The sequence below is a fragment of the Osmia bicornis genome, chromosome 1 (assembly GCF_907164935.1).
Source record: "Osmia bicornis bicornis chromosome 1, iOsmBic2.1, whole genome shotgun sequence".
Classification (NCBI taxonomy): Eukaryota; Metazoa; Arthropoda; class Insecta; order Hymenoptera; family Megachilidae; genus Osmia; species Osmia bicornis.
In genome coordinates, this window is record NC_060216.1 from 11,448,941 (window position 1) to 11,464,960 (window position 16,020).

Genomic DNA, 16,020 nt, shown 5'->3' on the forward strand with positions numbered 1-16,020 from the left:
GCTAACCGTTCCGGGACGCGAGTGCACCGGCCCACGGAATAAGGGTATAATGGATTTTCCGTGAGGCAGGAGGCGGCGCGGCGCGTCGCGATTAATTTGACGCTCGCCTAAACGCGGTTATTCGATCTCTGATCAGCATTACGCGGCTGGATACGTTGACGCGTGTCGATTTACCTTCAAAACCCGCTGCAGCGAATCATCGTTCTTCCTTCGATCCGATTTCCGATTGAAAACTGACCGCTCTGATCGTTCACCACTTTCGTTTCCCAACTTTTTGATATTCGACTTGCAAAAACTTTAATCGACTAAGTTTTCAGCTTTTCTTAATAATTGCTCGTGAAAAAGAAAGCAGTGGGTGATTCTTTTAAGGCTGAGTTATACGAACTATAAGTAACATCATAAAGACTTGTTAATTGGTTTCGGATTCTTCTTACGAACGAAGAACACAAAGTTTGATTAATAATTACCCGGTTCGTGAAACTTCTGTGTGATCAAATTCTTTTGCAATTTTAAACGCTCGCACTCGCGTTTAAAACAGAGTCATCATTGTTTCGTTTCTACAAAAACCTTCGATCTAGTTCAATTCTTTTGATTCGCGTTCCAGGGTATTCTTCGAATTCGAAGCAATTTACACTTGAAAAGTGGAATGGAACAGAGGTGCAGGTTTTCGTGTAGCCGATGTTACTCGGACAAGACGTTTACAATTGGCCACATTGGCCATGTATAACAATGTCTGATTCAGCTGTCCGTCCGTGCCAGCCCTCAAGAGTGTGAATAAAGCGCCGCGCCGTGAACAAGCGAGAGAGTGACGAGGATCAGAGTTGGTTTACGTTTGCCCGGCGCAGTTTCGTTCGATAGGGGTGGAAATCTTGTAGAAGCGATGCTGATCGCACACCGGGTCGAGGCTTGCATCAGCGTTCGCTACGCGGAATATAAAGCGGGGGTCACTATCGTACCGATTTCGACGTCCCTCTATTGGCCCTGTCTTCCGTTTGTCCACTTTACAGTGAACGGATTTTATGTGGCTCTAGGGATTTTTACAGTGAACAAGCTTCTGTTTTTCTACTTGTTGACGTTGTATTTTCAGAATGAATCTCCTTTTTTTTGGTTTTATATGTTTGCTATTGAAAATAGTCTAAACTAAACTAAAATTAAATCAATCAACAGTTGAAATAAACAAATCGATCACTTGTTGATAAACGATAAAAGAGAAATTATTCGTGTGGAATTAAGCAAAGAAGAACGGATAGAATGAAGGAATTCTATTTTGCCTATCAATATTTGTCCACGACACAATATTGTTGCACTCCTTTCAATGTAATCCAAGCAATCATCGAACGGCGGGCATCGACCAGTAGCGAGTTCAAGGCGATTGTTCGCCGGGGGTCAAGCTTTTCAAGACGTCTTCCTACATTCTGCTTCCCCTTTCAACGATCCCCTTTCGTCTTCGTGTCGGCCAGCAAGAGGTTCTGTCCGACATCGTGTAGCCTCCGTGGCACGCTCTATTCACGCCCTACCAGATGGGTTAACCACTGCTACTATCGCTTTTATACAGGGTGTTCAATATGAAATCCAACAAATTTTAACCACCTATAAATCAATGTACCATAAAATGAAATAAAAATTTAATTTCTCTAATTTTCTAACTTACATCACATGTAAGATTTCTTATTTTAAATAATCGTATAAAGATGTCGGAAAAATTGGTTAAATTCCTCATCGGGCACCCTGTATATCCCCCTGTATTTGTGTATGTCGGTCTGGCTATAACAGGGCTCTGTTACTGTGGCTCGCTATCGATGTACACAACCACGAGGGAAATTGCTAGCATCCCTTGGAGCACACGCGTGCGCCTTCAAGTGTTCGAGAGTGTAGTTGGGCGAGTATATCCGTTCACCGATCACGCACACTGACGAACGACATCGTGGGGTGACGACCAACACGCCGAATTCTGGCCGAGTACATAGAATAATACAAACGCGACCTCGTACACAGAGCACCCAAGATACATACTTTGAGGAAACATAGACAGGCCTCTTCGACAAACCCCCACGCTGGCGTTAGATAGCACCTAATACCTCCCTAGCCAAACAACCGACACCTTGGCTCGTGCCTGAGTTCTGCACTTCGTGTACTAACGCAACCAGAAGTTGCTGCGCCAACTACCGGAAACGGCTTGCTTCTCTTACCGCGTTGAATCTCTTAGCGAAATGTGTTGATACGATCTTATGATTAGGGATAGGTTTTCGATGAAGAAGTTTTTCCATAAATCTTAGAAAAATTCTTCGAATTTTAAAACCTTAAAAACCTTAGAAATTTCTATAAAATGTATCAAAGGGAATCCAACCTAAATTCGAGATTCGAAACGCGAACTTGGTAATCCTTCATATACGATACATTTCCTTTGCGCCCTTTGAACCAAACTCAACATTATACATAGAATGATGCAGGAAAGAAGCTTGGCTGTTCGGTAGGATCGGTGCATGAATAGAATATAAACGCAAGATGTTGAACACTTTCTTCGAGCATACTGTGCACCGTATCATCCGCTCATATCGCGTCGGTTGTTGCGTTTACGTGTTAGCTACACGTTCGGAAAGCAAAGGGCCAAGATTTAGCGTCGCTCGATATGCAAAAGCCTTCGAATCTTTGCAGCAAGATTTGCTTACCTCTGTGCTACCAACAAGGCAGCCCTGATAGAAAGGGAGGCAAAGGATAGGACGGACACAAATGAGCTCGAGGGTTCGAGTTTTCCTCTGAACCGAGAGCTCTTTTCCCACCGAAAGATAGGTACCACCAGCATCCCTTTTGCGACTCTTTTTCCCGCCCGTCCGGACTACTTACGGACTATTACTGCTCTTCCAGGTAAAAGCTAAATCATTTAGCCAAGGAAAGTCTTGAAGCGAGAATATCCATGATTCAGAGGCCAAGGGGTTTCAAGACCAACCACTTTTCCACATGAATCAGTAACGATTCGAATTAACGTTGACCGCTGCGTCTATTTAATGCCGATTATTTAGAATGCGATTCCTTCATTTTCAATTTTAAACTATCGTCTCTCAATTACTCGCGATAATTTCTGTATCATGAGAAATAACGAATTCCTCTTCCCTTTTCGAGCCCGCGAGGCGGTCGAAAGTTCGAAAAATCGAGCGGGTATGCAAATTTTTTGGGTGTCAGAGTCGTTAACTTATTCGCAGCTGGCGTTTACCGAGTTCGCATCGGTATTTCGTCGCGGCGGACAAAGTGGCAGTTGCAAAACGCGGCGCCTAGCAGTTGCAGTTGCAGTTTTCATGCAATTTGTATTACAGCCGCACGAGTGCTAGGTAATTCGATGCCGTACGCGCGTGCACGCTTGTACGTAACGCTCGCTAATGAGGCTACAGAACGTACCACGTTGCTAACGAATAGTTAATACGTGTAAAGCGACGTTGAAACTCGTGCAAACGAGGCAAACTCCTGTCATGAAACGGTCGATCGTGCAAGAAAATTTCGACTACTGGCCCGTTACGCGATTAATTAAAGAAAAATTGCGCCTGTACGTTTCCTTCGCGGCAATCTGGCACTCCGCTTTGCTCGGGAATTTATAACTAAATTGACGACATCGGATTGGCAATCAAAATGCGTCACCTTCCCAAAGCGCAGATATTCGAGGTGGAAAGCAATGTACCTGTGGATTCTTTCTCGGTCGACGCTTTCCGTAGGCGGGTGAAAATAACCCAGCATACAAAGTTGATCGGCCGGATAAATAAAGGGAATGCGCGAAACCGGAAGTCGACAATGGAGTTACAGCTGACGTTTAATTATCGATTCGGCACGCGGTATTAAACGCAGCTCCCACCGCAGTCCGTGCACGCGAAATAATTAGTTGTACTGCTAGTAATTGAAACGCAAGTAAATGTAATTAATACAATTACGTCACAAGAACATAACCGAAACGTAATTTATAACCCCCTTTTAGTACGGGAGGAGGGCGCGTCGGTACAGTGGCAACTGAAAACAGTTATGCATCCCGGAGATAACAACCCGATTAACCAAATTGCCAATTGTCCATGTTAATTGCTCGCGTGATTTGACGTGCGCGCAACAATGGACTGATAAACGGACGATCGAAAAGGAAACGGAAGAGAAAAGGACTACGAACGTCGAACCCTATAACCGTGGTATCAATCGACAGAATTGGCCGGAATTAGGGAAAATTTCTAAAATACCAAAATTATTATCCACCATCTGTAGTTTAAATCTACAGTCACTCGAAAAGTCAATGGTTAGGTTACGACCTCTTCTAGTTAATTTTCTCACGAAGAGCGTAGGGTGCGTAATTGCGCGTAATTATTACGTATAACCCGGCTCCACTCTCTATTTTCTCTCTCGTTCTTCTTTTATAACTTTCCTCCCGTTTTGACGTCGCTTTCCCTTTGCGTCCGCGTCAAGCTACCGGTTATTTGTACGGAAATAAACGATGAAAATAATGCCCGCGGCGACAGGGGACGGAAGTACAAAGAAGGACCGGCAAGGCCGCTAAAAGGGAAGCGAAAAGGTGCATGTAAGCATACGGCTGTAAGAGGAAATGAGGGCTGGACTGGCAGAGGGTAAGAGAGGAACAAGAAAATAGAGAAAGACGGAACGGAGATAAAATAGACGGCATAGAGGTAGCAGCAGGGACAAAGACAATGAACGTTGCACGCGTGGAGACAAGACAAAGATAAGATGGAAACGAGCAGGTCGAAGAATTGTTTGGAAGGTAATGCGTACAAAGAAAAGGGAACGTAATAGATTATACGAGGGGTTGGTTATCCCACCTGTAATTAATTACTGTTGCACTCCACGCCAAGATGAACCTGCTCGATTACGCTTTAACGCGACGCGTAAGCTTAAACGACTTCGCGATACGCGAGCTTGAATGACCAGCAAGCATTTCAAACGTTGTGAACAACGCCGCGTACTCACGAATCTTCACACCGTTCTAGTCAGTAGGGGTAGTTTTCATTGTTGAAATGTTTAAATCTTATTTATCTGTTGTCAGAGTACCGGCATAATTAAAATCTACCCGAAACGTTACGTAGCAACAAAATTACGCGAGGAATATTTTTCTCGTGAAATTTGCAAACTCTACTCGATGCCGTGCCGTGACGGTAACGCGAGGAGCTTAAACAGTCTAGGAGTTAATGCTCAACGGTGTTGGATTGTAACGCGTACAACGGGAGAAAGTAAGGCAACGTTGAAGCGTGAACGTCGAGCTATTCGCCTGTAATTAATTTTTGCTGTCTTCGCCGAGATAAACTTTAGCAATTACCTCGTTACTGGCTCTCGACTCGGCTCTCCTCTCCTCGACTCCGCTCCTTGTACCTCGAGCAAGCCGAGTTATCCGCGCTAACACGGACCGGCTACAAATAGCGATTCATTTTACGAATTCATATCCCCGATTCGGACGAACGGAGCTACGGGGAATACGCGCTTTTAAAGAGAAACCCAGCCACCGTTGTAATCGTCGTTATTAATTTCCGGTTCTTCGGTGGGCCGAGGAGAACAATTAGCGACCGCCACGCTTATCTAGGTCAACACTTAACGATTCTTCTCTGTGGAGCGAGAGAACGTCGTTTCGAAACAGAAACCGGAGCTTTCAACTATATTTTAACCCTTTGTCCGCTACCAGAGAGAATACGAAGGGTGCGGCGAAATTTGTAGTACAAAAGAAAATCGTGCTATTTTATTTTCATTCGAGGCTTTGTTTCAAATTTCCTGTGATTACGAGCGGAAGGATATTTAGTCGTGTTTACGTGTATGAACCTTTGCTACAAACTAATTAACCGTTCCCAGGAATTTAATTTAGTCAAAGAGTGTGACGAAGTAAACAGAGTCTGGATGTAAAATATTATTTCATTTTAAAACATTCATTTATGATGGACGAATGGAGCGTTGCTGATGAACATGATAATATAATACTGGTAGCAAATGCATTAAAGATCGACACGAGAAAAGCCTCGACCACGGTGTTTGTCGCCGCCGGATAAGCATCAGCCACGCAGAGTGCTCAGTTAAAGTAAACAAATGCGTTTCTCATTGCACAGATACGAAAATTATCCGGTATTGTTCTAAATTGACTGAAAGTGCAATGTCCTCGTGCATAAACGAAATGCGCTTTTAACGCCGCTTCACACGGCAATGTTGTTTGTTTCATTCGGATTTGAAAGAGCATTTTCCACGATTCTCTGTACCATCCACCGTACGTGGTGTTTTTACCGTTCAGGTAATAAAACGACACCGAAGGTGAAAAATACTCTGTGTTTGAATATTTACACGGGAATTTCATCCATCGGAAATTCGATCGAAGAACAGGTAAATTATTTAACGATCTCGTGGCAAGTTTCTTCGGGAAAAGCGTGGTTCTTCAATAAATTGCGATCACGAGGATGCGTGCGCCTCGCGTCAAACTAATTGCAGACGTTTTAATAGCCGCGGTTTGCGCGGTTGGTTCGCATAATTGCAACATTGTAAGTTGTGTAGGTGGCACATACGAGAAGTACTTAAGCTCACGGCTGCCTTCCACGGTCGAGAGTCTGGTAATTGCCTTAATTACGACCGAGTCCGACTTACCCGCTTATGCACGCTCCTCGCAAAATCTTGCTTCTTTTTTTCTCCCCTCGTGTTTCCATCTTTCTTTCTTTCCTTTCTTGTTTAACCATATAACAGCAACGTCAAAGGTGAGAAACAATTTACCCTGTTCGAGTTGCAAAACGTTCGCTCGCTTGTTGAAACGTTTGCGAATCTTGAGATGCGTGTTCGTTCTTTCTCCTTTCTTTTTCGCTTTGCGTTCGAAACGTTTGTCGGTCAAAGAGCACCTGCTAACCGTGTGTATGTAACCTTTCAGCTTCTCGACCCTGCGATCCCCTGCCATTGATTTTCAACAGGGAAAGTCGCAAACAACTCGCGCGTTTACGAGAAATTTTTCCGCTTCGCTAATGAGACGAACCTCGACGCAGTCGTTGGAACTTACATAGTCGTTTTAGATGAAAAGAAACACTCGTAATTCTCCGTGATGGAAAATAAAGAAAAATGTAAATTGTCTTTCCGAGACTTAATAACCCTTGGTATTTATAGACTGTCTTTCTAGTAGCGTCGAACGGAAATTGAAATGTTCCGTTCCGATTCGAAGGTGCTGTAACCTCGCAAATACCGGACTTCTGCAAGAATGGCTAGAAAATCCGCGGAGCCGATGAATATTTAATGCCGCAACGAGAGTTACGAATGTATTGCCGCGAAGAGTAGACGCGAAGAGCGCGAGTCAACCGGATAAAACGAGCCGTTGGAAATTATCACGAACGGTTAAACGACCATTCGAGGAGAGAAAAGTCGCGGAGAACTTCATCATTCTCCGGGCGAATTACGTAACGGGCCGCGTTATCTTTGCCGGAAGAGCATTAGTCCGACGGAAGTGACAATTTCCGATCGCGAACGTTTCCGTCGATCGCTCGTTCGCATTCATCATCGTGTCGATCTATCATCTTGCCGGACTGGATTAACGGCTAACCACTTCTATCGGTGACTTCTATTGGCAAACACAGACTGGAAATGACGTTTCACTCTATTGCTACAATGTTTTCCAGTTTCGATGTTGAAACGAGGCTAGTTAACGCTTTTAAATTGCCGCGGATAAGATGAAACCATTGCAAAGTATCAATGAAAGTTTCAATCGTTCGATGTAGAAGAAAATTTGTAAACGGCGAAGTGAAAATATACGAAAGTTATACGGCTGCAGGAAGCAGTTCGCGCCATAAACAAAACCGAATCGCAGTTCTCGACACGTGTCCTGCCAGCAAAGTTGCCAGGGGTTCGCGACTTTTCCACGCGTTGCACATTCCGCGATTCAGAACACCGGAACACAGAGGAAGCGATCGAACAAATTATTTTCCAAAGTTTCCCGACAACTTTGGAAAGCACGGGCCGGTGTACCCGAGGGTACACGAAACCGTGACATGTTCGAAAAACACCCGTGGGAACATGGAAACCTAGTTCCTCGCGACTGGATTATGTAATCAGGTGTACGCCTAATTATCTTCTAAACTTGAAACGGTTAATTTTATGGAATTTCAAGAATGCACGTTTCTTCCAAGAAAATATTCTGGGACAAATCTAAATTAATCGAAATTGTGATTTCGAGTAGTAAAAGGAAGCGAGAAGATGGTTGTTAATTGGTGAGGAAAATGTAAACAGGAAAATTATTCAGCCTCAAAGTTCGTAATGCAAGTGAGATTTTATGTATGCGGTCCACTCGGAGTCAAGCCGTTATTAGCATACTAGCTTAGTTTCACGTATACGGCCAGAATGAGCACGTACACACTATCGTAAGAACACTAGCCGCACGTCTCAACTTGCTAGAACACGCACCTATGCACCTACGGGGACCCATAACTGCCTAATAACGTCTCATTCCTTATATCATGCTCACCCGTAACAATCGCAAAACTTTGCACCATCGGTAACTAGCCGTGTTACTTGGATCTTTTCAAGTATGTTAACACGCTTATTTATAAAAATTACTAGCGAATTGAAAAATTGATCGAACGTTCAAAGAGTTAACTGCGATTTCTAATAAAAGGGTATACAGGTAGATGGATATCCATCAGGAGACTAAAATCATTAAAGATTCATAATAGACTGGTTAAACGTCGAAGGTTCTTGCGAACCGCAGGATAAAGCCACATCAGCAACCGCCCAATAACATCGTGGTTGCACACAGGGAATGGAGTAAGGATATAAAGGAGGGCAGAACCGAAATAGTGAATAACCGGCCCGAAGTAAGGATAGGCAGCGTAGAAATTGGGTTAAGATGGCACCTTCGGGAGCAGTTTTGGATTATACCGCACATGTTACCCGGCTACATTTCCTCGAGCCTTATGAGCCGGTGCTTGCCACCAGTTCGAATATTCACGGATCGATGTCACGAATAACTCGACGGATGACATCCGGTGGGATATGCATCGGCTTGCAAACAAAGGGAAAAGAAATTTTTTGATTTATCGAGGCGACTTTGATTTATCGCCACAGAACGTTCGCACGGTCTTCTGTTTTATTCCTCCCGTTGTTCGATCAGATCGACGAAAAAAATACGCTTCTATCGACGGAATCTGTATTGTCTTGTGATTAATACCGCGAAATGAGCTGCTTTATTCAAACGGATCAAAAAAAAAAATTTTACCCGCGATGCGATTGAACACAATCCCTCTATTAAATTTCACAAATTTCAAATCACGAGCGTGAAATTTGCAATTGAAATGGATTAACGAATTAGTCGATTCCCGTTTTGACGTTTCTCCAAGGAACACAGAGTTAGGTAGTTGAAACTCTGACAAAACGTTTCACCTTTAATAAGGCGGCAGATATTCCAGCGAGAGAAGCGAGGAGAGAGATGACGGTCGTTGCTCGTACTTGTACAAGCATAAAATGTACGCGTACTCGAGTAAGTAAAGATCCTAGACGGGTCAGACAAGGAGCTAAAACGAAGAAAGTCTGACTGGAGGTGCAGCCTATATTGTAACTGAACCCTCGGTTTGTGCTTCTCGTTCTAGTGAACTTACCAAGCCGAGGAGTTGGCCAGCCTTGGCAAGGAGACGCGAAGAAGGGAACGGCATGCTGAGGGGGGATGAGTTTGCTAAATGCGTCGAGCCAACCTATGCATGCTAATGCCTATCTTACGGGCTTGCAACCTCCAAGCTTTACGACACATGAACCTGTAGATCTCTGCTCCACGACCAATCGCGTCCCTTCATCCCTTCCAAACTAGTCTACTTCCGTAGCCTCTATGCTGGTCAAAGAAGCGCACCTTTTACCCCTGATATTGGACCGTCAGCCATTTGCATTAAATAGCCACGCTCGAATTAGTTCACGTATTGACTTTCGCAATAATTACGGGATGAATGGTAAAACGTTTGCGTTAAGTTTCATAAGGGTAGAAAATATCTAACCTAAGAAAGGCAAGTCTGCTCTGTTAATAAAGTTAATATTGCATATTATAATAGGTGACGATGAAAATTGTGATAAAAGTGGTAGAAAGGATCATTCAAAGCCGATAATTCCGTTTAAACGATCGAATAATCATGCGGCAATGGTGGAGTGAAATTTGGGGTTGCATTATTTAAAGAGGATTCGCTACGCTATGGTGCGTGTGTACGGCTATCTAGTGAGAGAAGGGTTGATCGATAAAAGAACATGGAATCATGTTACCTTATTCCGTCGTTCCTTGTTCCGCAAAAGCGACCGGAAGTACACGGTTGGTAGTGAATTTTGAAACGGCTGGATAGTCGGTATAAGTAATGCGAAGAGGGGTTTACGATAACCAGTGGTATTCTCGTAAGCCGGATTAAACGGATTAAGTGGCTGTCTTCGTCCGGCTGCTTCCTTATGCTCACGCACGGGGTTTCGAGTTACACGTTAAAGATCATCCCTTACATCCAAAAGGGCGTTTGCGAGTCAGAACTGGTTGAGAAAAGCAGAAAAAAAACAAACAGCTGTGAGACACGTATTGTTTCGCCAACAGGTTAGCTTACAGATTAAATTAAAAAGTAAAATTAATTAGTCGTTCGAGGCTGAAAGGAAAATTCATTCGCTAAAGTTGGATGGTTAGATTTATTCGCAAAAGTTACACGATATCAAGGGTAATACAATCAAACTATTAGGTTTTCTCTTAGCTAGGCAAAAAACGAGCCAACTTTCAGCGGAAACTGATAAATTGCAGTACGTAAGTGCAACTAACCGAGCGAGTATTCGTTACGCGGAAGGCGTGATGTTAAATACGAGAGATTGCGCAATGAAAATTTATTACGAAAACGATTCCACGAATTCCGTTTTCAGATAGTGCACGTACATTTATTATGCCGTTTGGTCTCCTTATTAATAACGAAACATCGAGGTATTTAGCTGCAAAGATAAAAGAACGAGGAAGGCACGTTTTGGTAGTTAATTCTCAACGAAAGGAATGTCAAAGATGAGCCTGAGAACTCGGGCCCTTTCTTACGATCGTTTCTACGATCCTGTCTCTTTCTCCTTTCGACTACGTGAGAAGATTTTACATTTCCTTCCTACTTTCGACCAACATCCCTTTTTTCCTACGATTTACTTCGAATCTACGCTCGATCCGAGCCTCGGAAAGAGATTCCCAAAGGATTTGGCGAGGTTTCCACGTAAGCTAACGGAGAACACAGGAATTAACGTTTCGCAATTAAAGATCCAACGTTGGATCGATGATTCGGTCGAAGAACGCTTAAAGAGAGCTCTACGAACCTACTTCCGTTCTCTTTTCGTCAATTTGTCCGCGGGTAACCGAATCCAATTGTTCGCTACCGACTGCAGAATCTCTTCGTTTCATAAAATATTTATTTGAAGTTCTTGAGATGTGCTTGATATTCAACGGCGACGCCGTTATTAAACGAGACGTTTTTACGCCGCACGCTCCTCCTCTATCAGCCCCGAGATGAACCTCGACGATGCTAATAAAAAGATAATAAATATTTCAGCGTAAAACTCGGAGAGAGGAAAGTTTCTTTTTTTTTTTATCTCGTGAAAAGTTTTTCACGAAGAAACTACGACAAACTTTCGATCTTTAGTCGTCACCCCCGTCACGAAAAGGGAAACAATCGTATTCGTACGACGAATCAAATCCAATTTAAAAGCACGCCGAAAGATGTCACAGTGCTTAGGAGGGTCGTATTTCAAGTTGACCCACGATTGACAAATTCTCCGTACGAATCGACGTCTTGATAATCTATTATCCCTGAACGTTGAATAGAATCGAGTCCGATCCGTTGCATCGGAGTTGTTCCAGCTCCATTATTTTCTTCTCCGTTTAATCGATCCGGGTATCGCTCCCGATTTAATCGTACATTTGCGTCTATCAGCCTTCGTCTTTCGAACGATCGTTTCCCTCCTGTCGATCGATCGACGCGACGTACGAACGAACGTCTGGCCATCGTACGCTTGAAAATCGAGACGTCCGATCGGATCAACTCGATCGTTGTTAGTTGACCGATCTTATTTGGTGGCGCGCGTTTTACCGGGTCACCGACGACCGATACGAAATTACAATTGCAACTCATAAATTATTTACGAACACACGGTCCGACTCGAAGCTCCACGACCAGAGGGTGAGCGCGAGCGTGGAAGGGGTAGAAATGTGGAAGGGCTGGTGGAAAGGGTGAAAGGGAGGATCGTCGTGGATCGAGGGTGCCGCTAGTCGGGTCAAATTGCAACAAATTAACCGCGTTAATCACCCCGCGGTCCGACCAGACTTTTCCTGTCGCTGGAATAACCGGATGCCAGCCGACCGCCATTGACGGAAGCACAATTATTGACTTAGTCCACTGGCCGGGGGAATCCTGCAGCTTTTTACGTTGAATAGCTATTCTAAATCGTTGCCATAGTCGGGTTCGCGTTCAAATTTTTAAGCTCATTCACTCGAATCGTTCATTAACATCGATCAATTCAAATCCTGGTTATCGTATATTATTTCCATTGTTTCCATCTTTTCTTTTCATTTATTTTTCTACAATATTTTTCCATTGTTACTGTTTCAATTGGTTTTTTTTGTTTTAGTCTGTTCGTAACACAGGGTTCGATATTAAATTCATAAATATAACGGCGCCAGGTAATCCAATAAATAAAACAATACAACGGAAGGGTGAAAAGTTGGTTTGTGCGTAGGTTCCGGTGGTTGGCGAAAAAAAAGGACCACTGTTTTTTAAAATCAATTAAGAGCGTCGTATAGAGTACAAAAAAATGATATCTTTGCCCTATGCCGTACATTCGAAAGAGAAATAGAAGATTGATGAGGTTGGACCGATCAGTCTTGTCTTCTTGCAAAACGATGCTCCCGATAAACTCGACAAATTCGTCAGGCCATTGTTTAGCGTTATAAGGGAGGCTAAGTGCGTACGCTACTCACCGGCCCCGTTGAAACGCTAAACGTGTCCCGGTGCTAATGGTACAACTACATCAGACGTACTTTGCGCTTCCTCGTTGCCGTCATCTTAATATTTCATTAGTTACAACATACGGTACACGCGACTTCGTGTATACTACTTCCGCTTCGACGGTAAAGCTGTTGGCACGATGGCCCGCTTTAGATCGTCGAATTGTTGCCAAACTGGCACAGCTTGGCCCAGTTCGTCGATAAAATTAACGATTAACGGGTTGCATAATTATCGATCGGTGTTTACGTACACCTTCGATTTTCGATGAATTTAGGGAAAACCTGATCTAAGCATTTCCTGGACTTTGCGATTATTCGATATTTCTATACCGAATTCAGAAACTTTCCTTCTTATTTCAAAAGTATAAGAACGTTTTGCAATAGGACGTTACCATTTCGCGAATTGAATAAAACTGTCTGATGGAACAAGTTTTCCGGCGGTACGCAGCGGGTTCTGTCGATTGTCGGGAATTTTCGCGCGATATACGCCGCAAAACTGGCGAACTGAACGGTAAATTTGCCGCGGACGAGCGGTAACAGCGTGCGGGATGAAAAGAGAGGCGGATAGGTCAGGGGTGAGTCGTACGGGCGGAAGGAATAACAGACTGGCAGTTCTTTCCGGACGAAAAATGCCTCGATTCCTTTCAGTTCGTTTCGCGTATCGGAATATCATGAAACAGACTTCTGGCTCCGGTTGTTTGGGGTGCGGTGACGCCACGGCACCAGAGGAACGGCACTATTCGAGAAATGGCAAGCGCGCGCAACGGGAGACAGAGGTAGGGGCTGTTAGAAGAGGGTGGCGAGGAGATCCGGCAGCGAGTCCTACTGTCGCTTCGCCGTTTGACCGTAAAGTCGGAATCGAAGAATGCGCTACTCTATCAGCAGTAAACTTTTGCGTACTTTTCCACCTCGCGAAATGCCTCGACACTCCTACATTCGTGCTTCGTCTAGCTTCAGCTACACCTGACGATTTGCACACTCTTACATCACCTTCTCAAACTCGTGCATTTTGCTACGGGGACACCTTGTACGCTGACATTTTTAAGGGAAGATTTTAATCAACATTGTTGCGTTAATTCGCATAAGGGAAGGAATAAGAAGAAACAGGAAAGCATCGAGGAGGGGGTGAAAAAACGGTGACAAAGAGGGATGAAGAGTTAATCCAGCAAGTAGAGGGTGTCGGAAAACGATATATCGATAATCGATTTTCGCGAAATCGACTGGCAGCGGGTCGACACGAGAGAGCGATACCTCTTTATTACTTCACGAACGCTTATATATTATTCAACCGCCTAATTTATCGTCGCAGAGCGTGCGTTTTGCACGTTCGCACGTTTCTTTCCGTGGAACGGCGACAAATTGCGTTGTGAATCGAACAGAACGTCTATCGAAATCAATTTTCGATCAAGCCTTCGAGGATTTAAAACGCCGTGTCTTATGGTTTCGATCGTTTCACAGGACCTGTTTCACGTGTAACGAAATTTTATCATCTCGGTAGCAAGGAAAAAATCACTCGGTTCGTACGGAAAGTGGATGGCGACGTTTGTAAAAAGAAAACCCCGAGCAAATCAAAGAGAAGGAACGCGTCGCTGCATAAGTAATGCACATCGTTTGCGAATCGCGATGTAAACTGGCGCACCGATATATCGCTCGTATCCATCCTCGCTGCCGGGCTCAAAGGTCTTGTGTACGAAATGACTCGTCTCTCCCCAGGGATGATCCTGCTCCTCCCCTTACAGTATTTTCACTTCGGCTTCTGATGCGTTTCTTCGAGATTTCCTACAAATCGTACGCGAGCACGGATAAAATCGATGAACGATGAAATTAAGTACGAGTTTGCTCATTAATTTCCTAAACTCACCGATTTGGAAACGAACAAACACCAGTCTCGTTTGCGTACAATTTTCATTCTACTCTGAGAAAAATCATCTCTAACAGATGACAGTAATCAATTCAATGGTAAACAGTGTTATCCATCGATATGGATTGAAAGCACATTCTAAGAGAATATCGGGAAATGAACAAATAGAGAAACGAGAGAAAGAAAAACATCGCCCAATGGATTTCTACCCCGAAAAAAAACATCAGCTAAAGGTTTCCTCATCAGTTATCCAACTTTCGTTGGCCGTTGAAACCACGGAAACGGCGAATACGGTCTCGTAAAGTGGCCGCTTGGAGATATGATAAAAATAGACACGCGGAACGATAGTCCGGGTCAAAACAATAGCCCGATGTAGTATACGAACTATTATAAATTTCGTTGCAATCCGTATTTTCACCCGTTGTACGTACAATCGAACAGTCGACATAATAACACTTGGACGTTGACCGTAAATTTACCATCCAGGATATCTAGCACGGGCTAAAACCGCTATTGGTATTCTCTTCGGGTAGAATCCCGAATCCCAACCCCGTTCTCTCTTATATGCCCGTATTCACTGGCACAGAATCTGTTCCCGGTTCAACGGGTCTCTCTTACCCGTACATAAGTCTTCTCTCTTTCCCTCGCGGAAGGTTCGTGCTCTCGTTCTCTGTGGTAATCAGACGCTTCTGGGTTTCCTAATTACCGAACCTCGCGTGCCCGATGTATTCTTCGAGGAGAAATTTTGCTACAGAGGACCATCCTTTGCTGTAGTGACCGACTAACCGGCGAAAAGAGAATAAACGAGGGCGTTACTCTCTCCGTTTATTGGCTACGCGAATGAATTAGTAAACGCGAACGAAAACGCGCCCCGGCTTCTACGGTTGCAAGCGCATCGATCAACCTGATCAAGCCCGATCCTCTGTTGATTAAACTTCCCTGCCGGAAGTTTTCGCGTTAGATCGTATTACTGGTTCGCGACTGTTCGCGCTTCGTTGAATTTCGCGCGACGACGCGTACGTTCGTCGCATCGCGACAACCTGCAGCCGACAAACTTTCGAACGAGTGTTTAGCAGGCTACGTTGCAAACTTTGCATATACGTGTACATGTACGTGCACGTACAGGCGGTGTGACTGGTACGCGAGGTCGTCCCGGAAGATGAACGTCGTTGGTTTCTGCGTTCGATCAACGTAC

General features: G+C 44.2%; 1 protein-coding gene across 3 annotated transcripts in view; it reads right to left on the bottom strand.

Annotated features, from left to right (window-relative positions):
- Positions 1–16,020, bottom strand: part of LOC114871950 (zeta-sarcoglycan) — a 159,614-nt gene that overhangs the window by 91,319 nt on the left and 52,275 nt on the right. The window contains exon 2 of one of the 3 annotated variants that reach the window (XM_029178576.2): positions 10,225–10,476. The exons of the other annotated variants lie outside the window; for them this stretch is intronic. The gene's annotated coding sequence lies outside the window, so the exon portion shown is untranslated. The remainder of the gene's footprint in view (positions 1–10,224; positions 10,477–16,020) is intronic. 3 annotated transcript variants of the gene reach the window in all.